Raw genomic sequence first — 6,414 nt, forward strand, 5'->3', positions numbered from 1 at the left:
GGGGGGGAGGGGGAGGAAGGAGCAAGCGGCACACGTGACGGCAGCCCCCTCCCCCGGCCGAGGGGAGCGAGGGGCTACGCGGGAGGCGGGGGGAGGACGGCTGCGGTCCCACCGCGGGGAGCGGCCGGAGCGCTTCGCTGCGAGCCGTGGGGCAACGACGGTGTGCGGAGCCCCGGTCGCTTGGCGGGGGCGTTCCAAGCCGATGGGTTGGGGTCCGGTCAGGGACTCGTAACCCAGAGCTTTTAACCGCCTGTGTTGGTTTTTTTTTCCCCGGTCACCTGCGAGGGGATGCTCGGCGGCCGGCAGCGCAGGACAGGTATCCCAAGAGCCGGCTCAGCGCCTTGCTGAAAGTTGGGGGTGAACTGACAGCGCCGTCACCATTTTTACATAGGGAAAGCGCAGACAGTATCTGTGCCTTCAACATGGTGTGTTTTTTTTCCGCTGTCACTAATACTGTATGCAAGTTTTTTATCCCTCTGTGCAAAGCATCCCTCTGTGGGAGCAGAGCTGACCATTTCTCTCTGTTGCTGCTGCTGCTGCACGCCGCCTTCTTGCCCCAAGACCTGTGTGGTGGGACCTGAGCGTAGCCTGCCATCAGAGCAGCCCCAAGTAAGATCACAAACATAGCTGTGGGTGCAAGGAAGTCAGGCTGTTGTCTTCTTAAATGTGATGACGAGCTGCGTCCTGGACCATTAAAACTGAAAGAGCTGTTTCCTTCCGGCATACACGGAGCTCAGTGCCGACTGCCCCTGCCATGTAAACGTTTTTCTGTAATTATTCGCTCCCTTTGTTCGCTGTGATGCCAGATGTCAGCAGACCCCCGCTCCTCAGTGAGGTGCAACACGTTAACCTGCTCTGCTGGCACCAGGCGCCGAGTGAGGTTAGTTAAAGCTTGCTCAGATGTCTGTGTGCTGCAATCTGCTCTGCTAAGTGGATAAACCCCTTGGATCATTAGGCTGTGGGGCTGGCACAGAACTCGTGTTTTGAGGCTAGCACTTTTTTTTTTTTTTACTCCTATCATAGAATTAAAGAATCGTAGAATGGCCTGTGTTGAAAAGGACCACAATGATCATCTAGTTTCAACCCCCTGCTATATGCAGGGTCACCAACCAGCAGACCAGGCTGCCCAGAGGCACATCCAGCCTGGCCTTGAATGCCTCCAGGGATGGGGCATCCACAGCCTCCTTGGGCAACCTGTTCCAGTGTGTTACCACCCTCTGTGTGAAAAACTTCCTCCTAATATCCAACCTCAACCTCCTCTGTCTCAGTTTAAAACCACTCCCTTGTCCTACCACTTTTCTTGGTCTCCTCCTATAATTCTGGGACCAAGAGTCCCAGACACAGTTTCAATTCAGCTTTCTTCCACACACAGCTGACATGAAATATAACATTTTTTTTCACAGATTATTGCAATGGATGAAGTCTCTCCAGTGTCTCCCAAGACAACTTTTTCTTCATACAGGTAGTATGCTTTGTATATGCCCAAATCACAGCGATGTTCTGGGATCATGCTGTGAGCAACTAATACAGGCGACTACTTCTCCTTGTCTGTCATTCACAGTCTGTAATAAAAATGCTTTTTATAAATGTCTAAGTGCATGACCTTATTTTTTCTGTTATTGAATTTCATCTCATTTTTTGTCCTTCCAGTTCCCAACAGGATGTAGTTACTGGAAGGCCAAGCCCAGAGAGTGGTGATGAATGGAGTTTGTTAGATCCAGCTGGTGACCGATCACAAGTAGTGTTCCCCAGGGATTGGGAACACAATATTAAATGGAACATATTAAATGGAACACAAGTAGTGTTCCATTTAATATCTTTATTAATAACCAGGGACAAAGGGATTGGGTGCACCCTCAGTAAGTTCGGAGATGACACCAAGCTGGGAAAAAGTGTTGACCTGCCTGAGGGTAGGAAGGCTCTACAGAGGGATGTGGACAGGCTGGATTGCTGCGCCAATGGCAGCCTGGCTTGTGTCAGAAACAGTGCAGCCAGCAGGAGCAGGAAGCAGGAAGATGATATCCCTCTGTACTCACCTCTAGTGAGCCCACACCTCAATACTGTGCTCAGTTTTGGGCCTCTCAATACAAGAGAGACACGGAGGCCATGGGAATGTGTTCTGAGATGGGCAATGAAGCTGTGAGGAGTCTGGAGCAAAATCTTATGGGGAGCTGGAAGAACTGGTATTGATCAGTCTGGAGAAGAGGAGGCTCGGGGGAGACCTTATCCTCTCTACAATCACCTGAAAGGAGGTGGTAGCAAGACAGGGTTGGCCTCTTCTTCCAGGTGGCAGTGATAGAACAAGAGGGAATGGCCTCAAATTGCACCAGGGGAGGTTCAGGTTGGATATTAGGAAAAATTTCTTCTCAGAAAGGATGTCCAGGGAGGTGGTGGAGATGTCCCTGGAGATGCTGAAGAACCATGTGGCTGTGGTACAGAGGGACACGGGTAGTGGGCATGGTGGGGATGGGTTGGGCTTAATGGCCTTAGAGGTTTTTTCCAGCCCTATTGATTCTGTGGTTCTATGCTATCTTGGAGATGTTCTGAATCTCATTTGTCCTGACAGTCCTGCCCAGAGCACTCCGGCTTTCATGTTTATGCAAATACATGCAAATTAAAACTCTTGGTCCCAGGACAAACTTTAAGAAACAGTAATAGCTACTTTTCCCAGTTTACACGTTCCCCTTCCAGGGCTGCATGTTGTCATTTGCAGTGAAATCCCAGCTGAATGTGCAGCTTTGTTTCAGATTCCCATCTCTTTCAGCTTAACTAGGCAATCCCTGTGTGGCATCACATGAAAGCTTTTAGCAAGTCCACACAGACTGTAAGTAAATCTCATGAGGTTTGTGGTTTTTTGGTAGCTTGGGTGTTTTGTTTTGTTTTTGTTGTTGTTGTTGCTGTTGCTTTTTTTCTGGACTCCTGGGATAAAGGCTAGAAAAGCCATGCCTGAGTTGTGCTATCTGTCTGGAGACCTCTTTAGCTCAGCTTTAAGTGAGTGATACAGTCACACTTGATTGGCAAATTCACACTGTGCCAGCTGGGTTTTCATTCTTATTCTGTTCTCTGATATATATGTTTAAAAAAAAAAAAAAAATCCCAAACCCAAAAAGCACTAAAAAAATCTAAACACTTTCCTGCCAACCAAAGTAAAAGAGTTCTAGAAGAGTTTGAACAAGCTGCTTTCGCAATACAAATTTCAGGCTGAGGGAATGCCACACCATGGAAATGACAGCTCTGGTATTTCTTTGAGATCATGCTAAACTCTGACGCATTTGGTACCTTTCATCTTTGGCACGTAAATATGACTGTATTGCAATTATACAATAATTCAACTTCTGCTCAACTCCAACTGCTCTCCTGCAAAAGGAGAAAGCTCCACAGATTGTCTAAAATTGTCATCCTCCGCAAGCTCTTGAACACAAACAGCAGTTTTTCAGTTTGCTGCTGGTACATGTAGCACTTCTGCTCTCCCTTCTTTTTCTCCAGTAATATTAAGAAGGAAGATGTACAACCAAATGGAAGCAGGGAATATGCAAGAGCAGAGAGAAGCTGCCAGACCAGTGAGGGAGGTTGCATTTGCTAGAGATCTGGAAAAAAGTATTGACATGTGGAATCAAACTCAATAACCCATGTAAGGTTATAAAGCAGGTATGTTTATTATGGTGCCAGGTATGAGGGAGATAATTCTTCCTAACTCACACACCAACATCTACATTTGCATTGGATTACATAAACGGCGAGCTGAGCTTGCTTAAACAATTCCGAGAACTCATCATAATATTCCAATTAGTTTGAGGAAGTCATTATAATTCGTTCCACCTCCACACATATGCATGCTGCTCCCTGGTGGTTGTGGGCAGGGGTCTTCAAGTCTTCCTCATGAAGGCTTCCCAGTGTACTTTTCACCTTTGGCTCGTCCTATGGTCTACATAACCGCAAGATTGCTATATACTAGCTTACATCCTGGTCCTTACCACAAAGTTCTTGCTGTGTCAAGTTATAGCTACCACAGAGTTCCTGTTGCTGTTGCATCACTCTGCTTTATGCCTATGTGTCAGGTCTAGTCAGTATAGATACATTTAGTCGTGATGGCACCGGTTTATTTCATCTTAGGCTACAATATGTGGAACAGAGATCTGTAATTTACTGAAATTGTTATACTGTTGTCTGAAGCCCCATCCACCCCAGTGCATGAGACATTAAAATCCTGTCCTTACCAATCTTTTTGTCGGAAAATTGTACTTACAAATCCCAAGTTTCACTCTTAGCAAAAATAAAAAATCCAGCTCCTGTATTTGTGAAGAAGACATAAAAAACGTTAATATAGTGTAAACTAATTGTGTTTACAGAGTCCCAGCAGGGCTGAGGAGGGCAGAGCCCTCTGGGCCCATCAGGTCCCAGCCCCGCTCCAGCAGGGCTGCCCAGAGCAGGGTGCCCAGACCTATGGCCAGGAGGTCTGGAGATCCCTGAGGAGGAGACCCCACAGCCTCTGGGCAGCCTGTGCCAATGCTTGCTCATCCAGACAGCAAAACACCGTTTCCCGATGTTCGGATCTCAACTCCTGTGTTTCACTTTGTGCCCACTGCCTCTTATCCTGAACCAAAGACCTTGCTGTCTAACCAAATCTGGAGTCAGCCTCAAGACACAGCAGCACCGTCATGCAAACTGTTTCATTATTGAATTTCATTAAAAATGCTCAGTTTGTCCAATAGTTGAAACCATTCATTTGTCCACATTTTTTTTCTGCTCTTCCTCGATGCCCAAAATTGTAACTGACACCTACACTCACAACTTGAAAACCAAAAGAATGTTCAGTATTTTGATCTCACTGCATTCTGAGAATGTAAAATGAGTGCAAAATCAAAACAAGGATGAAGAGGTTATGCCATTTAGTGCCATATGTAGTTAATCAGCTATTGAACTTCATACTTCTATGGATTCAGGTAAAAATTATTTTTCAGTACTATTTTCTCTGCATTATTCCTGTGTGCTTCAGTAATCCAGCATGTGGTCCACAGTTTAGGGCAGGGTCTCTATGTAACACATGGGAATCCATCCACACAGGTTTGTCTTACCACATGCTGCCATGCCAACACCAGTTTGGTGAAGTTTCCTTGATTGGAAGATCCTTACTGAACTGAAAGCACATTCAGCAGAGTGCTTTCTCACTCCTCTATGTCTATACTGGCCTCAGAGCAGTACTTGTCCTATGTTAAACTTCTGTTTGGTCCAACTCTTGACCCAGAACCTTGATCAAGAAATTCAGATATCAAACACCTCACAAAGCCAGTCCCATCCCATTTAAGCTAATTGTGGCTCTGGGACAAGAGACACTGACTATGGGATATTGGACATTCTGCAGATCTCCCATCTAATTCCCATATTCCTTTTCCAATGCACAAAGCTGTGCCAGTGCCTCACCAAATTCTGAGGCAGCAGCGTCTCCAGGTTAGTTGTTCTTGGGAAGCTCTTGGTTTGCTGTGTTACTCTGTACTGCTTCTTATACTTCTCTCCTGTATTTCTTCTCTCTATTTCCCTTTTCTTCCCCTAATATTTCAGATGTTTACCTACATATTTTTTCTTCTCTAATTTTCTGCTTTTCATATTTCCATTCTCCGTGGTGCCAGATCTTTTTCTCTTGCAGTTGCGTTGCATCTCATTCCCCAGAATTTCTTTTCTTTTCTTTTTTTTTTTCAGCTTGAGGAGTTCACCAAAAACCCATCTGGGTCAACAAGATGATTTTTAAGAACCATGCTAGAGATACATTTCTTCTCATATCTTGTCACTCTCATTTCACCTCACCCCTAATGTAACAAGTCCTTGTTCCCACACTGGCCTGCTGGCCCACACGTGTCATTGAATTTGCTGTCACAACATCCTCATGTGAACCAAGAAATACTACTGAGCCCATTCTGCAGCTGGGAAAGCTGAGACACAAAGAGGTTATTGGGGTTTCTTTCTACATGTGGGTTGCTTTGTGTTATTTTTTCAGCAATAGTCATGGGACGCAAAGGATTCTTCAAAACAAAGTGTTTATCCTTCAAAACCCAGTTTCAAACACGTGATTTTCCTTCACATTTTAGTTCCTCCTGACACCAATGCCTTTATTCTGAGAAGTGTCATGAGCAGCAATGGAAGCTGCAAAGACTGCCAGGGAAAAAATACGTTTGCCCCTTAGGTGTGCCCACCTTGCACTGTCACTGCACATGCATTATTGATTCTCCCTTGTCCATTCCAAACAATTTTTCTCCTTCTTTGGCTTCTACAATAAAATATGAGCTGTCATTTAGTGACTTCACATATTCAGGTCTTTTATTCTTTCCTCCTTGATCAATTCTTCAACACATTAATTAATTAATTAATTAATGTACCATTTTCTCTGTTCCTTCTAATTTGTTGGCACCTTTTTCTTTC

The sequence above is a fragment of the Centrocercus urophasianus genome, unplaced genomic scaffold (assembly GCF_019232065.1).
Source record: "Centrocercus urophasianus isolate 14NV4802_14NV808 unplaced genomic scaffold, USGS_Curo_1.0 seq_11, whole genome shotgun sequence".
Taxonomy (NCBI): Eukaryota; Metazoa; Chordata; class Aves; order Galliformes; family Phasianidae; genus Centrocercus; species Centrocercus urophasianus.